Source organism: Oryctolagus cuniculus, chromosome 17, assembly GCF_964237555.1.
Source record: "Oryctolagus cuniculus chromosome 17, mOryCun1.1, whole genome shotgun sequence".
In the NCBI taxonomy this organism is placed as follows: domain Eukaryota; kingdom Metazoa; phylum Chordata; class Mammalia; order Lagomorpha; family Leporidae; genus Oryctolagus; species Oryctolagus cuniculus.
The window spans coordinates 64,881,233-64,902,932 of NC_091448.1; the positions used below are offsets into that span (position 1 = coordinate 64,881,233).

General features: G+C 46.6%; 2 long non-coding RNA genes and 2 pseudogenes across 5 annotated transcripts in view; 2 read left to right on the plus strand and 2 right to left on the minus strand.

Moving 5' to 3' along the window:
- The window catches only part of LOC127488651 (uncharacterized), a 28,930-nt gene extending 20,467 nt beyond the window's left edge, over window positions 1-8,463 (plus strand). For 2 of the 4 annotated variants that reach the window (XR_011383771.1, XR_011383769.1), the window contains 3 exons: window positions 885-1,008; window positions 3,104-5,286; window positions 7,399-8,463. This is a non-coding gene — a long non-coding RNA (uncharacterized lncRNA). The remainder of the gene's footprint in view (window positions 1-884; window positions 1,009-3,103; window positions 5,287-7,398) is intronic. The other 2 variants (XR_011383770.1, XR_011383772.1) reach the window with 2 other exon arrangements.
- The window catches only part of LOC138846305 (uncharacterized), a 561,128-nt gene that overhangs the window by 396,978 nt on the left and 142,450 nt on the right, over window positions 1-21,700 (minus strand). The gene's annotated exons all lie outside the window — the stretch shown is intronic.
- On the minus strand, window positions 1,088-20,120 carry LOC138846296 (GDNF family receptor alpha-2 pseudogene; annotated as a pseudogene).
- On the plus strand, window positions 13,699-20,911 carry LOC138846127 (adenomatous polyposis coli protein 2-like; annotated as a pseudogene).

The following is a 21,700-nucleotide window of genomic DNA, read 5'->3' on the forward strand; positions in this document are numbered from 1 at the left end:
TAGGGTGGGAGGCAAAGGGCAGAGAAGACTAAAGTTCCACAGGAGTATAAAAAAGGGATAAAAACAATAATTAAGTACAATTAAGTACAATTAAGTACATAATTATTGTTTTTATCCCTTTTTATACTCCTGTGGAACTTTAGTCTTTCACTTTTTACTTGTTGAATAGCAAAGTCAGTAGTGAATTAAACCTGCGATTAAAGAGTGGAATTAAGTTTTGCCTTTGAAAAAATTAAAGAATAAAAAGAAGGAAGTGAATGGATGGAGGGAGGGGGAAGGGAAATATGGTTATCACCAGATTTGTAGCTATGAAATACATGAAAGATCCCTTTATACTAATAAAATTTTTAAAATATAATTAAACTGCTTAGCATTTCCATGACTTAAGAGACTGCAAATTTTCTGTATTTTTAAAGGTGTTTAAAAACTATTTATCTATATCCATTACATCTCTTTGTGATCCTATTTCTGCTTCTACTGAAATTTTCATTGATAAACACAATTATCAAAATACAATGTGTGTTGAAATTACACATTTGTCTATTTTTCATATTATATTTGAATTTGTTACTACTACCTGAGTAAATTGTCAATAAACTAATTTATGTCAGTCTTTCCATAGAGGCTTCAGGCTATCCTAGTTTTCTTTATCAGTTTTAGGCCATCAGTTCTATAAATTAGGAAGGTGTCCAATCAAATATTATGTTCATAGTATCTGAGCACAATCTACGGCTGATTTCATCTCTCTCATTAGCAGAAGATTGCATTTTAGCCTTATGGACATTCATGTAAATTGAAATACAATTTCAGTGTAGAAATGTAGGATTTTGTTTGGTCTTCAAAATCATTGAGCTCACTTTTTTTTCCAAAATATTCTAATCTAGACCAGTTCCAGCCCTGTGAACATGACATAAATTTTCATTGTGAGGTCATCATCAGCTCCAACATTCTATAAGCTGTCCTGGAAACCTTCAGATTCACAGTGCCTCAGAGACATCTTAGTCAAGGGTAATGATTCTCCACAAGTGTGTGTGTGTATGTGTGTGTATACACATATATATATATGGGCACATATTATCATTGTACCTTTCGTGGTGATAAAACTTTTGACTTTTTTCTGGTGGCTTATATGAGCATAAATAAACTTTTTATTAGTGATTGTTTTTAATTTTGTTTTATTTATTTGAAAGACAGAGTTACAAGGAGAGTTAGAGACAGAGAGAGGGGTTTTATATCCTGGTCACTCCTCAAATGGTCACAATGGCCAGAGCTGAGCCAGGAGCCTCTTCTAGGTCTCCCATGTGGGTTTTCAGGGGCCCAAAGACTTGGGCCATCATCTGCTGCTTTCTCAGGTTCATTAGCAGGGAGCTGGATTGAAAGTGGAGCAGCCAGGACTTCAATCAGGGCCCATATGGTATGCTAGCACTGCAGGCTGGGGCTTTAACCCACTGTGCCACAGAGCCAGCCCCTATTGATATCTTCAAAGTAGAGCTAAGATGACAGTATCTTTAATTTAAGAGGTTTTCTTTTTATTGGTAACTGACATGGTATTTTCTTTGCTTATTGTTGACTTTTTTCTGTTATTTCTCAAGTTTTGTGTATATCTAATACATATTGCTTCGCCCAATTCTCTTGTGTTTGTCTTGCTATTATTGCTCCTACTTTGTTGCTTACTGCTATTTCCCATCATCAGAATATAGGTTCTATACTCACATGCATATTCCTTTTTTGATTTTTTTATGTTTTATTAATATAAGAAAATAGATTAAAGGGGCTGATGCTGTGGTGCAGCAGGCTAACTTCCTGGCCTGCAGCGCTGGCATCCCATATGGGCGCTGGTTTGAGACCCGGCTGCTCCACTTTCGATCCGGCTCTCTGCTATGGCCTGGAAAAGCAGTAGAAGATGGCCCAAGTCCTTGGGCCCCTGCATCCACATGGGAGATCCAGAGGAAGCTCCTAGCTCCTGGCTTCAGATCGGCACAGCTCTGGCAGTTGTGGCCAACTGGGGAGTGAACCATCAGATGGGAGACCTCACTCACTCTCTCTCTCTCTCTGTGTAACTCTGACTTTCGAATAAATAAGTCCTTAAAAATAGATTTAATGTATTTCATAGTTACGGTTCTAAGAAGACCACCATGCTTCACCCTCCCTCCCTTAATTCTCTCTTTTCCTTTTTTTCTTTAACTTTCGCAATAAAATACTTTCAATTTACTGTATAATTACAAGTATAATGCACCACTACCATAAGGTTTAGTGAGTAAATAGTAGAAAGGTCACTTTTATTTCTATAATATGTATACATCAATGATGTGTAGTATAAGTCAATCCTAGTACATAGAACTATAGATAATCATGGTAAACTTTTATTGTGGCTTAATAAATTTCACAAAAACTTAAATTTTCAAAAATCTATGATTTTAAACATTTTCTGGGAGTAAAATAATTTATGAGACTCTTAATCAACAAATATCTTCATATCTGCTGATCACACTATTATTTAACCTGTATATTATTAAATATGTATTATTTTATTTATCATTATTTTTAATGCACTTGTGTGAACTATTTTTATCATTAGTATCTGATTGTGAATCAGTCATGCTATTATTCATCCCAGGCCCTCTTGGGGGGCTTTCTCTTTGTGACATGGACTTGATGGAAATAATCTAAAGTGTCTTTGCAACTATTTCGTGTCCCCAGATTCTTAGAGTCATCTTGACCCATTCAGTATTTCTTAGTCCCCAGGGGGTATATTATTTTAGTTTGGCTGAAATTCTAGAGGATTATCAATTTAACTGCCATGTTGAATGTTCAAAGCATAGCTGTAAATACCAATATTGTTCTCTATGATGCTCCTGGTAATTTCCAAGATTTTTGCTTTATTTCCATTCACTTTTCCCCCTTATTTTCCACTTTAAAGATAACTCAATGAACTATTTTTTAACAAATTATCTTTTATGTGTTTATCACTGTATTATTACCCCTAAAAAATAACAGTTCTACCCTCAGTAACCTCAATGTAATTTATATTCTAATAAGCAAAAAAGTTTTTAAGCTTTACTTTGTATTTGAGTTTATTTTTTATTTTTTAAATTTTTTACAGGCAGAGTTAGACAGTGAGAGACAGAGACGGAGAGAAAGGTCTTCTTTATTCATTGGTTCACCCCCCAAGTGGCTGCTACGGCTGTCGCGCTGCCCCGATCCGAAGCCAGGAGCCAGGTGCTTCCTCCTCTCCCATGTGGGTGCAGGGCCCAAGGACTTGGGCCATCCTCCACTGTACTCCCCGGCCACAGCAGAAAGTTGGACTGGAAGAGGAACAACCAGGGCAGAATCCGGCACCCCAACCAGGACTAGAATGCGGGGTACCGGTGCTGCAGGTGAAGGATTAGCCTAGTGAGCTGTGGCGCTGGCACTGTATTTGAGTTTCTGATATTTCCCAATTATATCATCAAATCATAGTGCATACCAGTGCTATCACCCTGAGCATGTGACCATGTTTGTTAGCTTTTCATTGTGCTGTCAATTCACTCCAAATTCTGGAACAAGCAATTTCTATCTTCAAAACTTCTCAGAGACATCTAGGGCCAGAGTACTCTTTGCTTCAAGGATGCTTTTCACCCTTTATGGATTTTTTATGGGATTACATTCCTATTGATATTTGAAATTTACTAGTGCTCATGTTGTCCCTTTAAGATCACTCTGGAAAGGGCAAGACCTGTTCTGGATTTTAGTTCCTGCAATTTTTTATATGATTTTGATTATATTTCTAGGCATTCATTGTTTCTGCCAAAATACTTTATTCACTCATGGTTATCACAACATCATTTTATTATAAAAATTACACCCATCCATTTTTGTCTTTGAATTCAAAGATATTACCTACATATAATTTCTATAATTTCATTTTCTTAGTGTATCTTGATCTAGCATCAAGAGCCCATAAACAGCTTTGTGGGCTTTCTCACTGTAAGATTATTAGCCCTCTGAAAAATGTCTAAGTTGTCTTGGAATCCTTCATGTACACAGTATCTCTGAATGGTTTATCACCAAAGTATTTGTTCATGCTATGAGAATCACACATTTTAAACTATTTTGTGGTTTTAGGGAACTCCGAATTTATCACTGGTACTGAAATTTTTGAAAGCATCAGTCAACACAAGACAATACCACAGATATTATCCTGGTAACTGCCCTGATGTTTACTTGATTTAACTTTTTTAGCCTTTTTGTAATTATCTAATTATTATTTAATTGTAACAGAAGATTGTGTAACAAATTGCTTTTATTGTCTCTTACTCTACCATTGCTCCTATACTGCTTACAGTAATTAGCATATAATTGTAACAGCTGTATTCTTTTTTATTGGTGCTTTTTGCTTAATTAACCATGAATGCAGACCAGGGGCCCTAGCCCCAGCCCCAGCTGGGCTGACAGCAGCCAGGCACACAGAGGGAGGGGAGGGGCCAGGGGCTGTCTGTTCCCATTGTAGACAATGTTATTTAAAAAATAAACTTTAGAATAACACCTTTTCGCTCATCTGGGGGGGGGAGAAGTGGAAGGGGCATTATTTCGATAGGTCCATTTCTTAAAAAAAGGAAAGAACAGGGAACCACAGGACACACGAATGTGATGTGCATATACACACATTTGCAAAGACCGTATGTACAGCTGACTTAGGTCTCAGAGATGGAGGGGGGCATGCAGACAATTGCTGGAGACATGCACCCACCACTGGATCCTGCTGCCCCTCTCCAGCAAGACAACACCCACCCATCCAGTGCCAACAAGGCCTCATTTCTCTATGACCCTGAAACTCTTGCCACCAAAGAGGCAGAAGCCCCCACCTCCACCCTGGAGCTGGTGCCCCAGGTGGGCTGGGCTGGCTGGGCTCTCTGCCATCCATGCCTCCCAGGGAGCTCAGGGTACATCACCCCTTCTGCAGGGGTCCCCCACCCATGCCAGACTCTGGCCCACCGGCCTGCTGAGGGCACAGAAGCAGTCAACACTCCTGCAGCTAAGAGGAGGGGCAGATAGGATCCACAGGTTCCCAGTGCCCGCTGCCCCCTGCCAGCCCCTGGTAGGTGTCCAGCAGGGGCTGCCCTGCCTCAGCCTGCAGCAGGCACAGTCACACGTCCCCTTGGCAGCAGGGGTCTTGGTCTTTTGCTTCAAAGGGGTCCAGAGAAGAAAACTCCAGCCGAGGATGGAGGCTGCCCCCCTGCTTGTCTGTCTGGCTTAGAAAAACTTCTCCAGAGAAGAAACCTGGGAGGAGACAGGCTCAGAGACAAGGTGGGAGAAGACTCGCTTTTGTCTTGTTTTGTTTTGTTTGCAAGGTGTGTGTGGTTGTCTCGTGTGTGTCTGTGTATGTCTGCTGTGTCAGGCGGGAGTTCTTGGCGGTGCTTCCAGAAGCCTTGAGGACACAGTTCCCCGGGGTGGGGCCTACAAGGCCCAGGTGAGCATGAGGAAGGGGAGTGCGGTCAAGGCAGCTGACAGCCTGGCTCGGCTGAGGCCTGAGTTGGGTTTGATCACCTTTCTGCTTCCTGGGATGATGTCTGTCATCAGCTCCCTGAAGCCCAGGCTCAACTCTGGAGCTGTTGGCCTTCTGCCCCTGCTCCTGGACAGAAGGGCAGGTGGTCATGGCGCTCATGCCCAGGCCAGTGCTGTCACTTAAGTCATCCAGCAGAGAGAGCGTCTTCTCCACCTGAGGGGCCTACGTGGCCAGGAACGGGGGTCCTTCAGGGACACGCTCACATCTGTGCCGTTGCCAAAGGCCTGGATGACGCCCTGGAGGCACAGGTTCTCGGTGAAGTCCCTCAGGAACCTCTCACAGTCCTCCTCCACGTTCCCTTGCTGTGGCAGCTGCACCACACCAGTGGGGCTGGAGTCCATGTAGTAGGGTATCATGTTTTAGCCGACCATGCCTGTATAGGAGCCCAGACACGCTTGGTAACTGTCCCCTGGGCAGCAGTTGAGTGGCCAGTAGGAGGCTCGACAACTGGTGTGGAAGTTGGCCAGCCTGGACTGGCACAGGTGGTCAGTGCAGCTCAGGGCATGCAGGTCCAGGCAGGTAGGCGCTCCTTGTCCTCGTAAGAGCAGCTGGGCAGCATGGTCTGGCGGCGGCGCTCAGTGCATGCCTGGTCTCAGCAGGAGCAGAGGAGCATGTGGTAGGTGTACTCGCTGGGCACGTGAAGACCTGGCGCAGGGCCTTGTGGCACTGGCAACAGCTGCAGAGCTCCGTGTGCGAGCTCCTGGGTTGAGGATGGAGATGTAGGAGGAGCGCAGCTTCTTGCAGTTGCCGTTCAGGTTGCTGGCCTGGTTGCTCTTGGCGCTTACCGCCGGCTCTGCCCCTGTCCCTGAGAAGAGGAGGCAAGCCTGAAGACGTCGGAGAGGTGGGAGGTGACCGGCTGGCAGGGAGAGGCCTCGTAAAACTCCTCCCCCTCGGTCAGCCCTGGGTGGAGGCTCCAGTAGATCTGCAGGCACTGCAGCTCCTTCATGCCCCACTTGCAGCGGCCGTCTCACAGTGGGCTCTCCTGTAGCACCTCCGGGGCCGCCTGGCACTCCTTGTGGGCCAGCCCGGGGTTGCGGTCGCGGCCCGACAGGCACTGCCACAGTGTGCGGTAGCTGGAGCTGCAGTCGGATTCCGCTCCGCACAGCTCAGTCGCCTGGACACAGTCACCGGGGTGACAGCATGGAGCTCAGCCCTTGCGGGGAGGAAGGGCTGGCCGAAGAGCGGAGGGTCTTGGCTAAGAAGAGGCAGAAGGCCTTTGTCAAGATCACGTTAAATAAATCCCACAGTTTTTTTTGTTTGTTTGTTTTTTCTTTTTGGCTTTCTCCCTGGTGCCTGGGCAGGAAACTCACTGGCTCACCCCTACCCGTCCTGCTGGGGCGCAAACCCACCCACCCAAGCCTCCGCACCCTCCTCCTCCTCCCCGTCCTGACCCCACCCCGTGGTGGCAGCTGATTGCTATCACTTGTATGAATCATCAATATCCTAGGGACAGCCAATTACAACAATATGATATCAACGAAATGAAAATTTCTATTTGTTAACAATTTTATGTACACAGCTTTTAAAATCTTGTTCAGTATTATAATTTTCACATTCCAGGTCATATATTTTTAAATATTTCTTTAGTTCTGATAACCCACAGATTATCCTATTGTTTCGAACTCGGTGATGTAGTGCTGCTTACAAGTATGCTTCCTTCAAGATTCATTGGATATTCTGCAAAATTTCACTTTATGTTTCATTCACTTCTGTTTTCCCTTGAATACTGATGCAAATGTAGTAAAGTTTTTCACCAAGTGGTCATCATAATTGGTTGTCTTCCACCTATAAACTGAGTTTTTACTTACAATAAACAATATATATTAACAACTGCAACCCTTTTGTATTTTTAGGTTTATCTTCGAATTTATTTCCAACAGATGTGTACATCATCTATATTCTGTCAGCCACTCCTCCCACTGTGCACCTCAGGACATCTTGCTCACATTTTAATTGTGAGACCACTGACACTAACTCTCTCCGAGCCACTGAATTACACACATTGCTCAGAACCAGCATAGTCTAATGGAACAATGTTCTCATTACTGGCTATATATGTTTTCTCTATTCCTCAGTTCTACATAACAGTGCCTTCCATTATTACATTTTAAAGAGTATCTCTAGGAGCTAGTGTTTTGGCATAGCAAGTAAAGCTGCAAACTGCAGCACTGGCATCCCACATGGGCACCAGTTCATCACCCAAGTGCTCCACTCCTGATACAGCTTCCTGCAATTGGCCTGGGAAAGCAGCAGATGATGGCCCAGCTCTCTGGGCCCTGCCACCCTTGTGAGAGACTTGGAAGAAACTCCTGGCTTTGCTTGGGGCCAGTGCTGCCCATTATGTCCATCTGGGGAGTAAATAGCAGATATAAATTCTCTCTCTCTCCTTCTCCCTCTGTAACTCCTTCAAAATAAATAACTAAATTTTGAAAAATAAAGAGTATCTCTAGATATAAATACGTTTCCTTGAAAAATGTCCTAATTATTGCCATGATCTTTATTTTAAATACATATGGAGGCCAGCACTATGGGGCAATGGGTTAAAGCACCAGTCTGCAGCGCTGTCATCCCATTTGGGTGCTGGTTCAAGTTCCAGCTGCTCCACTTCTGATGCAGCTCTCTGCTATTGCCTGGGAAAGCAGTACAAGATGGCCTATATCTTTGGGCCCTTGCACTCATGTGGGAGACCTGGATGAAGTGCCTGGCTTCAGGTTAGCACAGCTCTGGATGTGGCGGTCATTTGGGAAGTGAACCAGTGGATGGAAGACCTCCCTCTCTCTCTCTCTGGATCTACCTCTCTCTGTTAACTCTTTCAAATAAATAAAATAAATCTTAAAAAATACATATGCCCTTTTCTTTTTTGTAATTGTAAAATAATATTTTTACCAAGTTCTGGTTTTTATATCTGCTTTTCATATTATTATTGTCCCTATCAATAATAAAGTCTATTTATAGAAATGAAATATCATTTTGAGCACTGTATATTTTTTGTGTATTTGTTCATCTCTGAATTTACTGCTACCACTTGGATATATAATCATTCATGATGTTTCAGATAAATGGATTGTCCTTCCTTGAATTATCTTCATTAAGTTTTTAATTATCCATTTTAATGCAATCCTAGCACTTACAAACTTAGTCCATCTTTCATTGTGGAATGAACAAACCAAAAATTTTGCTAAGGTTTCTTGGTTGCTTCCATATGTACCCCCCATGAGAACTGCCTTTTACCAATATAGTAAACCTATCTTTTTTTAAAAGATTTATTTATTTATTTGAAAGTCAGAGTTACACAGAAGGTTGAGAGGCAGAGAGCGAGAGAGAGAGAGAGAGAGAGAGAGAGAGAAGGGGAGAGAGAGAGAGAGAGAGAAAGAAAGGGGGAGGGGGGAGGGAGGGAGGGAGGGAGAGAGAGAGAGAGAGAGAGAGAGAGGTCTTCCATCACTGGTTCATTCCCTAGATGGCTGCTACAGCCAGAACTGCACCAATCCAAAGCCAGGAACCAGGAGCTTCTTCCCAGTCTCTCATGTGGGTGCAGGGGCCCAAGGACTTGGGCCATCTTCTACTGCTTTCCCAGGCCATAGCAGAGAGCTGGATCAGAAATAGAGCAGCTGGAACTTGAACCGGCGGCCATATGGGATGCCAGTGCTGCAGGCTGGATCTTGAACTGGTGCCCATATGGGGGGCCGGCGCTTCAGGCCAGGGTGTTAACCCACTGCACCACAGTACCAGCCCTATGCTAAATCTGTCTTTTGAGTTGATATAGGTTTTGACTTTTCTGGTGGTCTAGAGGACTGTAAGTAACTCTATGGTTACTGATATTTTATAAACATAGATTTAGATGCTCATGTATTTCATTAGTGATTTTAATAGTAAATGACATAAATGTTCCTTGATTTTCCTAAATTTATTATTTTCTCAAATTTAAAGTGACTGTTAGACCTTTAAGTTCACCAAATTACCTCATATCTTCCACCATATTGTTGCTCTTTTTTTTATTTCTGACAGGCAGAGTTAGAGAGAGAGAGAGAGAGAGAGAGAGAGAGAGACAAAGAGAAAGGTCTTCCTTTTCCATTGGTTCACCCACCAAATGGCCGCTATGGCCATGAAATGCGCCGATCTGAGGCAGAAGCCAGGTGCTTCCTCCTGGACTCCCATGCAGGTGCAGGCCCAAGAACTTGGGCCATCCTCCACTGCCTTCCCAGGCCACAGCAGAGAGCTGGAGTGGAAGAGGAGCAACCGGGACAGAATCCAGCGCCCCAACCGGCACTAGAACCTGTGGTGCCGGCACCACAGGCGGAGGATTAGCCAAGTGAGTGGCGGTGCTGGTCACCATATTTTTGCTCTTTAACATATTGCTTTATGCTACTTCCGGTAATCAGTGTATAACTTATATGGTAACGTGCATACTATTATTTTGTTTAGATATTCTTTTACTTGAGAATACCAATTTTATCCTTCACTTAGCCTATCTAGCAGAGAACCTCAAATCATCCTGCTTGTAGGTTTCATTGTGACATCATGAAATCAATGAAAATTCTCTAAGTTTTATTAAAATATTCACATACACTTTTCCAGAATTGTCTCATGCTGCTTTACGCATTCTACATTTCCAGGTGATATTGCTCAGTATGAAGATAAGAGAAAAATGAATGAATACTTTTATATAAATATATGGTAACTTTCCCATTAGCTATACACTATTTATTAAGAATACAAATATATATTGAGAATCCACGCTATGTAAGATATTGTAGGCTCTGAGGATAGACAAAATTACTGTTATTATTCAGGTTAGAGTCTAGTGGAGAAGAAATGAAAGTAAAATTACAATTCTAAATTTAGGTAGTTTATCACGATAACAGAGTTTAATGAGAGAAAGAATTACAATTAGAATTAGAGAATTAGGCCAGCTCCACAGCTCACTTGTCTAATCTTCCACCTACAGTGCCGGCAGACTGGGTTCTAGTCCCAGTTGCTCCTCTTCCAGTCCAGCTCTCTGCTGTGGCCTGGGAAGGCAGTGGAGGATGACCCAAGTGCTTGGGCCCTGCATCCGCATGGGAGACCAGGAGGAAGCACCTAGCTTCTGGCTTCAGATTAGCGCAGCGCACCGGCCATAGCTGCCATGTGGGGGGTGAACCAACGGAAAGGAAGATCTTTCTCTCTGTCTCTCTCTCTCACTATCTAACTCTGCCTGACAAAAGAAAAAAAAAGAATTAGAGAATGAATTAGAATTGAATTAGAGAATTCAATCTACACCAGACCCAGGGAAGATTTTCCTAAAGGTAGGATAAGTAGACTGAAAAATAAAGGATAGGCACAAAGCAGTTAAGAAAAGGGAGAAGAGTATCTTAGCCAATCTGTAACAGTGCTGAAGCTCAAATGCAGTTTGCTTGTGACCAAGATAAAGTAAGGGCTGTTTATCTTCCTACATGAAATAATAAAAAAAACTGCATTATACACATTGTCCATAATAATGGGCCTCAAGAAACAAAGACAATACCTGAAAGCCAGAAAAGAAGTGAAGTAGGCCTCACACACTCCACAGCTCCTTCTAGAGAGAGATTCTAGACCACAGGGGAAGGAGCTGAGGCAGTGTCTCCCTGACTCCCTGAGCAGATGTGATGAAGCTGAGCATCTCGGAACACAAAGGCAGTCCCAAATCACAGGGAAGAATATGGGGGAGGAAAAGGCAGGAATGAGGAAGAACCAGGAACTGTGGAGGGCCATCTTTGAATTCTAATCCAAGTCATTTACAGTGCACACCTATCAGAAAACACCCAAATACTGTGGGTGGGACATTACAGGAAATTGTGCCTGGTGCCCATGTAGTGCTGCACTTAATCATCCATTCCTACCAGCCAGACTGAAAACTCCTTCGTCAGAGAACAGTGAAGAGAGCAATAATAAATGTTTTTGCCTTAGGAGTAGGAGATTACTCATGGGCTAAGCATGGTTATGATCCACATAACAAATCATAAGACAAGACTGGAAAAGATGAACCTGTTTATAAGGAACTGAACTGCATCAAAAATCAGTCTGGAAACAGGTAAGTGGAAGCATGAAAAATTTTTTAATAACCTACAGTTGTAAATATATACATTTTTAATAACCTACAGTTGCAAATATATAAATCACAGTGCCAGTGGTTGTCACTACACTAGATGGAAATTAACATAAATTACACATCATAAAAAATGTGTTCATCTTGGAGACAGTGCTGATCTATGATAAAACTTCAAGTGATTAATACAAGCCCCCAAAATGGAGAGGGAAAATATCTGAAGGAAAACAGCAATTTTTTTTATAAATTTAATGAATTATAATCTTACACTGGCAGGAAGGGTGTAACAGGACAAGGAGAAAATATTGTATTTTTATTATATATAATGTGCTATGGTGTTACTTCCAGGTAGAATACTATAAGTTGAAATTTGTTAATATTGGTAAAGCAGCTACTAAGGTATCAAAATAAAAGATTTTAATTAATAATTCCTCCTAAAATAGAAATATAACTCAATAATAAAATAGTAATTGGGGTTGGCAGTGTGGCTCAGGGGGTTAAAGCCCTAATCTGCAGCACTGGCATCCCATTTGGTCATCAGTTCAAGTCCCAGCTGCTTACTTCTGATCCAGCTCCCTGCTGATGGCCTGGGAAATCAGTAGAAGATGGCCCAAGTGCTTGGACTCTTGCACCTGTGTGGGAGACCCAGAAGAAGTTCCTGGCTCCTGGTCTCAGATCAGCTGAGTTCTGGCTGTTGTGAGCATTTGGGGAGTGAACCAGCAGGTGGAAGCCCTCTCTCTGTACCTACCTGACTCTGTAACTGTCTTTCACATAAATAAAAATAAATAAAATAGTAATCTAAAATAAAGCAGAATGGTGTAACAAAATAGGGAATTAAAAGAAAGCAATATTATGACAGATAAGTTGAATTACATAAACAATCATTTTAAAAGGAAGTGGTCTAAAATCTCAATAAAAAGTCAAATGATTAGACAGTACAGAGAAAATAAGATGAATTATATAGTCTCTATCAGATATATTCATTAAATGTAAAAACACAAATTCATTTAAAATGGAAAATATTTGCCACACTAACATTTGACAAATCAAAACTGAGGAATATGAGCTTTTGCAAGGTGTATTTAATAACCAAAACTACCATGAGGAATAAAAATGTCATTTCATATTTACAAGCAGTTCAATTAATCAAGACAATGCAATAATCCTAAAATTTTTACATCAAATAGAGTTTCAAAATGCATCTTATAAAATAAGATAGAGTATTTAAAAAGAAAAAAAATTGCAAGTATCATCTGTTATCCCAGTACATTTTATTCAGCAAATAACAGAATGAGTCAGAAGAAAATCTCCAAGAATACGCAGGTGAAACCATCACTCTCAATTTACCAAAATAGATGTAGGCCATAAAACAAATATTAATTACAGGATAATATCAAAATGATAGTATACAAATTACATTCTATAACTACAAACCAAATCCAAAAGAACTGTCACACTCAAGTATCAGGAAAACACTGAAGTTCGTAGCAACACAGGACACATTTCTGTAAAACTGAGTCCAAGACTTAATGAAGACATTAGAAGGTATAAATGCTGAATGAAAATACAACATTAGAGCATCTGTGTAATGTCTGTAAGGGATTTTCAGAAGTTTGTTATAAAAACACACCTTGGGGCTGGTGCTGTGGCATAGCGGGTAAAGCCGCAGCCTGCAGTGCCAGCATCCCATATGGGTGTCAGTTTGAGTCCCAGCTGCTCCACTTCTGATCCAGCTCTCTGCTGTGCCCAGGTGCTTGGGTCCCTGCACCAATGTGGGAGACTCCAAAGAAGCTCCTGGCTTCTTGATTCTGATCGGCACAGCTCCGGCTGTTGCAGCCAATTGGGGAGTGAACCAGCGAATAGAAGACACCTCTCTCTCTCTCTCTCTCTGCTTCTCCTTCTCTCTCTATGTAACTCTTTCACATAAGTAAATAAATCTTTAAAAAAACACACTGAAGAGAGAATTGAATTTTCTCTGAAATTTTTGAAGCCCCCTCATATAAGAATTGTCTCAAATCACTTACCTTGATTCCCACCTAAGGAAACTAGAATAAGAGCAAATTAAACCCCAAACAACAGGTAGAACACGAAGATGAACATCTGCTGTGGTCTGATCAGAGCACTAAATGCTTACGGTGGTCAAGAGGGAATGGGGGTTATCACGGGGTGAGGCTGTGAGGTGGCCAGGTGTGTTCAGCAACCTCACAAAACAGATCCATTGTGCGTCTTTTCATTTATCCACTTGAAGATTCTGGGAATGTCAGACACCAGACCCCTGATGCACCCCAACTTGCCAGGCCCATCATCTGAGAACCCACTTCCGCATCCGCTGTGAGCCCATTTCTGTGGTTTATAAACTACCAGGGCTGTGATAGCTCCACAGACAGTCCAAATAAACTGCAGTCTCAATGATAAATTCAAGGATGTGGTCCTGCAAGTAGCGCCCCCAGCACAGACAACAAGATCAGCCCTGCGGGGACTGCAGCCTGGCCCTGGGTGGCTCCCGCGCCTGTGGGTGAAGGTGCCCCCTAGTGGTCGTGTCTCATGGGCTTGTGCACTGCAGAGTATAAAACGGAGACAGGAAATTGGGGGTGCCCTTGAGCCTATGCATCACTTGTCCTATGGCAGGAGAATGAACCGCTTGAGATGCCCACACAGCTACTCCTTACGACCTGTACAGTGCTGGCTTTGAGGCCTCTGCCCCAGGGTCATCCCCTGGCTGCTGAGAATTCACCTCAGACACAGGCAAGGATGCCCCTCAGCACTGCACCGTGCAGCACACAGTTTGTCAGCGAGCATGGCATCGCCATGAAGAATCTGCACCAGTGCCGCTCAGCCACACAACCCATGCAAACATGCCTGTCTGTCCCACATCCACACATGAGCCAGTGCATAGCCAATTTCATTGTGAGATGTGAAAAAGTCAATAGAATTTGAAAAAAGTAGGAAAAAATCAATGTAACAAACCCTGTGTGGAAACTAATAAAGATAATTAATATCTGTCCTATCTAGTTAGGTTGATCAGAATAAAACAAAAAGACATATTATTAACAGAGAAAATTACCAATAAATAAATAAATACTTAAATTTGAGAGGATACAAAGGTTGTACACAGAGAAGATAATTCAGTAACAGTGACAACACAGAAGCAAGCTGAAGCAATGGACCAGAACACATGCTGATGGCCGGCACTGCGGCTCAATAGGCTAATCCTCCACCTGTGGCACCAGCACCCTGGGTTCTAGTCCTGAAACTACAGAGAAAAATGTGAAACCATAAAACTCCTCTTACACAGATGTGCCTAATGAGAATCTTCTTAAAACTTCCACTTGACAAAGGCATTTACAAATGTTATTAATTTTTTCTGTAAGCTAAAAGCCATGTCTTTAACATGGTATCAAGGACACAAAGTTCTTAAGGATTAGAATTAATTTTTTTATTTATTGAAAGAGAGAGAGGAGACAGAGAAGACAGAAAGATTTATCTCCCATCTGCTAGTTGACTACCCAAATGGCCACAATGGCCAGCACTGCTCCAGGTCAAAACCAGGAATGTGCAACCCCACCCAGAATTCCCACATGGCTGGCAGAAGCCCAACCACATGGACCATCTGCTACCATCCCAGACACATTGATAGGGAGTTGTAATGGAAGCAGAGAATCTAGGATTCAATCGGGCACTTAGACATGCAATGCCTGCATTGCTGCAGTGGCTTAAGCCAGTAGAACACAACACCAGCTCCAGATTATTTTAATTTTACATCTGGATCATTCAATGATCTTCTACCTATGAAATTCTACAATAGAAAAATATTTATCTTTCAGATTATCCAGATCCAAACATTCATAGCATATTATTAGAGAAATGGGTGTCATATTTCTTAAAATGTCAGTGCCCTGAAAGCCACCCTAATAATAATGGTATTTAGGTACAAGGCCACATTCTGGTAATTTACGTGTAATTTTTATTAAACTACTTTCAATTTAAAAGATCCCTATTGCTGAAGCAAGAACCTAGGCTATATAATTTTAATTCTTCTGGAAAAATCTGTGGGTTTTGTTTAATTTTATTTATTTATTTATTTGAAAAAGACAGTGAGCGAGAGAGAAAAGGTCTTCCTTCCACTAGTTCACCCCCCAAATGGCCACTACGGCCAGAGCTACACCTATTCAAAGCCAGGAGCCAGGTGCTTCCTCCTGGTCTTCCATGCGGGTGCAGGGCCCAAGCACTTGGGCCATCCTCCACTACCCTCCAGGGCCACAACAGAGAGCTGGACTGGAAGAGAAACAACCGGGACTAGAACCCAGCACCCATATGGGATGCCGGCACCACAGGTGGAGGATTAACCAAGTGAGCCACACACAAGACCCAAAATCTTTTTTTTTTAATTATATTTAAGGTATGCAAGCTTCATGTATTTCATATATACAGATTTTGGAACACATTTTAAGTCAATTAATACAGTAAGGCTGTCAGTTATTCATGAGGCCATTTCCGTGGCTTAAATCTCCAAGCACAAGCCACCTCTCTCCCATTCACAACCTTTTCAGTAACTGCTCTCCATACTTCTCATTTTAAAATAAATGGCAAAAACAGTAGGATGCATGAATACTCCTTAATAATATAAACAATTAGGGAAAGTGGCTTATAAGGCAAAAGCTCTAAACATGATAGGATAATGAATTTGTATTCTGAGAAAACTGTTAATCATAGGATAATGGGAAGTTTTACTAACAGGATGCTTCAAATGTAAATAACTGCAAAATATTGTTTGTAAAGGTTAGATTTGTCTCTGAAGTTCATTTTAAGGATTATAATAATGATTATAATGGACAATATAAAAACTGGTTTTTAAGACTTTAAAATAATAATTTGTGAATTAATACAATATATTTTTCTATTCACTAAAACAGAAACATAGAAAAATTATGGAGGTCCATACAGAAAATGATACAAAGTGATTCCAGTTAAGAATACGCAACATCAAGCATAGGCATTGTGGCACTGCTGGTTAAGCTACCACCTGTGATGCTGGCATCCTCTATTGGAGCTGGTTTGGGTGCCTAAAGCCTCACTCCTAATCCAGCTCCCTGCTAATGTTAATTCTAATGCTTCCAGCAGCAGAGGATGGCCTAAGTACTTGGGCTCCTACCACCCCAATGGGAGACTCAGATTGGGTTCCAGGCTCCTGGACTCAGCCTGGGCCAACCAAAGCCATTGTGGTCATTTGGGGCAATAAACCAGAAATTGGAAGATCTGTCGATCTCTCTCTCACTCTGCTTTTCAAATAAAATATATTGGTAACAAACAAAGGAAAAGCAACATCAAAAATTGTGAAAATCATTTGTGACCTTTCAAAAATATTTATTTGTAAGTCAGAGTTATGGGGGGGGTGGAGGGAGGGAAGGGGGGAGAGAGGGAGGGAGAAACACAAAGGTCTTCTCTGCACTAGTTCACTCCCCAAATGGCTATAACAGCTGAGTGTGGGCCAGGCTGAAGCCAGGAACCAGGAGTTTCTTTCAGGTCTCCCACATGGAGGTAGGGGCTCAAGGACTCAGACCATTCTCCCCTACTTTCCCAGGTACATCGCCAGGGAGCTGGATGGGACTTAAACAGGCACCCATGTGGGATGTGGGCACTGCAGATGGTGGCAGAGCCCGCTGTATCAAGCACTTCCCCCTATTTATTTTAGAGATGGAGCGAGAGAGAGAGAGAGAGAGAGAGATCTTACATTCTCTGGTTCACCCCCAAATGGCTGCAGTATCTGGGACGAGACTGGGCCAGCCAGAAGCCAGGAGCTAAGGGTTTCATCATGGTCTCCCGTATAAGTGAAGGGTCTCAAACACTTGTGTCATCCTCTGATGCTTTCCTGGGTGCATTAGCATCAGCTGGATTGGATTTGGGGAATGAACCAGTGGATGGAATACTGTCTCTGTATCTCCCTCTCTGTAACTTGGCCTCTCATATAAATAAATAAACTAATTCCAATTCATGTTAACTATTTAAACCAACTGAAAAAACTGGATTCCTCCCAAACTCCTGTTAAGCAGTTAGCATGATCTTAATTATAAAATCAGAAAAAGATACAAAGAAAATGAACTGTAGACCAATATCTCTGATGAGCATAGATGCAGAAATCCTCAACAAATTACTATCCAATAGAATCCATCACCACATCACAAAGATCACTCACCCAGACCAAGTGTGATTTATCCATCATATGCAGGGATTGTTTAATATGTGCAAATTAATAAATGTGATACATCATATTAGCTAATTGAAGAATGAAGACCATATGTATGATTATCTCAATAGATGCAGAGAAAGCATTTGATGAAACACAAAATCCTTTCATGATAAAATTTTAAGCAAACTGTGTATAGAGGGAGCATTTCTCAACACAATCAAGATAATATATGACAAACCAACAGTCACCATGATACTTTTGGGTAAAAAGCTGGAAGTATTTTCACTGAGATTCAGAACCAGACAAGGATGCCCTCTTTCATCACTGCTATTCAATACAATTCTGGAAGTTTCAGCAAGAGCCATTAGACAAAAAGAAAGAAAAGGTGTAAAATTGGAAAAGGAAGACATCAAATGATCCTTGTTTGTAGATTATATGATCTGATACATAGGGGAACCAAAAGAATCCACTAGATTATTGGAATTCATAAGAGAAATTTGCAAAGTTACAGAATATGAAATCAACACACAAATTTCAAAAGCTTTTATATACACAAACAATGTCATAGCTGAGAAAGAATTTGTAAGATCAGTCTCATTTACCATAGCTATCTCGCGGCCCCCGCCAGCCAGGTCAAGGCCCGGGGGCGCTGGCCGGAGCCCAGAGCAGACCCGGGGCACAGGCGGGAGCCGGGCCGGCCCCCAAGTGCCCACTCGGCCAGGGGTCGGGGGGGAGGGGGGAGGCAGTCCCTGTGCCTCACGACGCCCACCGAGGAGGCCATGTACTGCTTCTACGGCTATGATGAGGCGCCCTCCTCAGCCGGGCTGCCTGGCGGCGACCGTCCGCCATCCCGCGGGCCCTGAGCGGGGCGGGAAGGAGGCCCTGGCCCCAGCCAAGGCGGCTGCTCCGGCCCAGCCGCCCCCTGGCCCAGCCCCGTCTGATCGCCGATGAGACCCCACCTTGCTATTCTCTGAGCTCCTCGAGCAGCTCCCTCAGTGAGCCCGAGCCCTGTGAGCGGCCGGCCAGCCACCTGGGAGGCCCGGAGCCCACGGTCCCCCAGGCCCCCCGCCAGGGAGCCGGTGTGACAGCTCCCCCAGCCCGCGCTTGGAGGAGGCGCTCCCGCGCTGCTGCATTGGCTCAGTCATGCCCAGGCGCCGGTCCCCGGCCTCTGGTCCCCCGCGCCGCAAGGCCCCGGGCTGTCGGGCAGGATGAGTGGCCGGCAGAAGCACCCCGGGACTGCGGCGAGGAGGCGGCCGGCTCAGACCGGGCTCCGACCTGGACAGCGTCGAGTGGCGCCAACTCCATCTGGTCACGTGGCTGCACCAGGCGGCCGCAGCGGCCCCCGCGAGGCCTCCTCCGAGTCCCACTCGCTCCTGTCCCTGGGGTCTGCTCTGTCCACGGGCCCCTCCCTGCAGCTATCCAAGCGCAGGAGCGGGCGTCAGCTCGGGGCCGGGGCCGGGGCGGGGAGGGCAGTGCCCGGCGGCCGGAGAAACGGAGCCTGGCCTCAGCCAAGAGCGCTCGAGCCCCCGGGTCCCTGGCGGCCCGGAGAAGCCGCACACTCAGTAGGTAGCGGCGGGGGTGCCGGCCATTCTCCAGGGGCGGACAGTGATCTACGTGCCCAGCCCGGCCACCCGGCCCCAGCCCAAAGCTGTCCCTGGCCCCGGGCCACACTGAGGAAGGCGACGGAGCCCCCCAGCCCGGCACAGCCAGCAGCCGCAGGCAAGGCGCCAGCGCCCGGGCAGCAGCGCTCTCGGAGCCTGCATCGGCAGGGCAAGATCTCGGAGCTGGCGGCGCTGAGCCACGCCCGCCCCCCCCCCCCCCAGGAGCGCCACCCACCCTGCTCCTCTGGCCAAGACCCATTCTTCAAGCTCTTCCCAGACCTCGCCCGCCTCTCAGCCTCTGCCCAGGAAGTCGCCCCCCGCCACCCCAGCTTCAGGGTCTCTGCACGGCCCGGCAGCCCCCCGCGTGCCCAAGACGCCGGCGCGGGCCCTGCTGGCCAAGCACCACAAGACCCAGAAGTCGCCAGTTCATAAAGAGGCCGGCCAGGCGCGGGCCGCCGCCGCCGGACAGACCCGCCCCAGAGCCGAGCCCCAGAGACCGCGAGGGGGCAGCGGGGGCGCGTGGGGGCCGACTGGGCCTGGTGCGTGTGGCCTCCGCCCGCTCCAGCGGCAGCCAGTCCTCGGACCGCTCGGGCTTCCGGCGCCAACTGACCTTCATCAAGGAGTCGCCCGGCTTGCTGCGTCGCTGGCGCACGGAGCTGCTGTCCGACTCCGCCTCCACCTCCCAGGACGCGTCGCCCCGCCGCGGCCGGCCCGCGCTCCCCGCCGTCTTACTCTGCTCTTCGCGCTGCGGCGAGCTGAGGGCGGCCCCCGGGCAGCAGGCGACCCGGCCAGGGTCCGGTCCCGGCCCCGGCCCACGCCCGCGCGCGCCCTGGCGCACCAGCTCCAAAAGCCCTTCGCGCCTGCCCGTGCGCGCCCCCGTGCGGCCGGAGGTGGTCAAGCGCTGCTCCTACCTGCCCCACCTCAGCTTGGTCCGCAGGCCCAATGGCGGGGCCCCAGGAGCCCCCCCAGCGCAGGACCCCAGTGCCGCGGGAGCGATGGCTAGGTGCGGCCACTGCCCAGGGTGGTAGCGCCAGGCAGGACGTGGCGGCGCATCTGGGACCAGGACGTCGCGCACATCCTGCGCAGCACCCTGCCCGCCTCGGCCTTGTTGCTCTGGGTCGCCTCGCCCGAGGAGGGCCCCGCCGCGGAAGACCCATGAAGCCTTGGTGCAGACAGAAGAGGTGGCCCAGTCAAAGACCACCGCCAGCGCTTCCCAGCCTGGAGAGCAGGGAGCAGCCCCCCGCCCCAACCGGCGCCCCGGCCGCCCTCCTGGGCAGCGACATGGATGGGCCGGTGCCGGACAAGGGCCCTGCCTCCGCGCCCTTCACCCTTCGCCCACGAGGGCTTGGGTATCGCTGTGGGGGGGCTTCCCTGCCAGCTGGCATGGCTCCCCGAGCCACGCAGCACGTGTCCCGCCCGTCAACTATGTCCCCAGCCCCATGGCGGCGGCCATGGCCACCATGGACTCTGCCTGGGAGAAGGCCCCAGCCCCTGCCCCCGCCGGCCTCCTGGAGTAGGCCCCCGCCAGCCTGGCGGATGCTGTGCAGATGCGCCTAGCAGGCCAGCTCACTGCGGCCTCACCTCGCCAAGGCCTCCTCTCAGAAGGGAATGGGGTGCAAGTGCCCGCCCTAGAGGCGACCCCGGGGGAGCCACTGCTGCAACCCCAAGGCTCACCCGGCCGAGGGGAGGGAGCAGGCTCAGGAGGCGGGCTGGGGCTGTCACCACTGAGCAGAAAAGGAGCCTGTAATTACTGCTCCTGCTAATTCCTTAATGAGGGCTCCAGCAGTTGGTTTCCCCTCCCAGCCTCAGCTGGGGGAGCAGGGGTGTGGGCTGGAGCCCAGACAGCGCCCCGGGGGGCCCGAGGGAAAGGTGGCAGGGAGGGGAGGGGGCTGTCAGGCTACCCTGGACCCCCACCCACCCACAGGGGGAGGCTGGAGGACAGCAAGCTTGTGAGAGGGACGGGGTTCCTCCGGGGATGCTGGGGTTGGGCTAACCCTGCTGCCCTGGGATGCCACTGCCCGGCCAAGGCACAGTGGGCAAGGCAGGCATGGGGCAGAAGGGCGCCTCGCTCTATGCCTCCCTCCCAGCTTCCTCTGCATGGACCACGTGGACAGCACAAGGACCACGGGACCCCAGGGCCATCACAGCCCAGGGACCGGAGCCTCATCACACCCCAGGAGCCTGAATGCAGCAGGGGAGGGGGCCCCGCGGCCCTGCCCACCTCCACAGAGGAGCGTGCTGCAGAGAGAGCCGGCGACCTCTTTCCTGCAGAATTTGGCTGGGGGAAGGGAACCTACAGGTGGCTG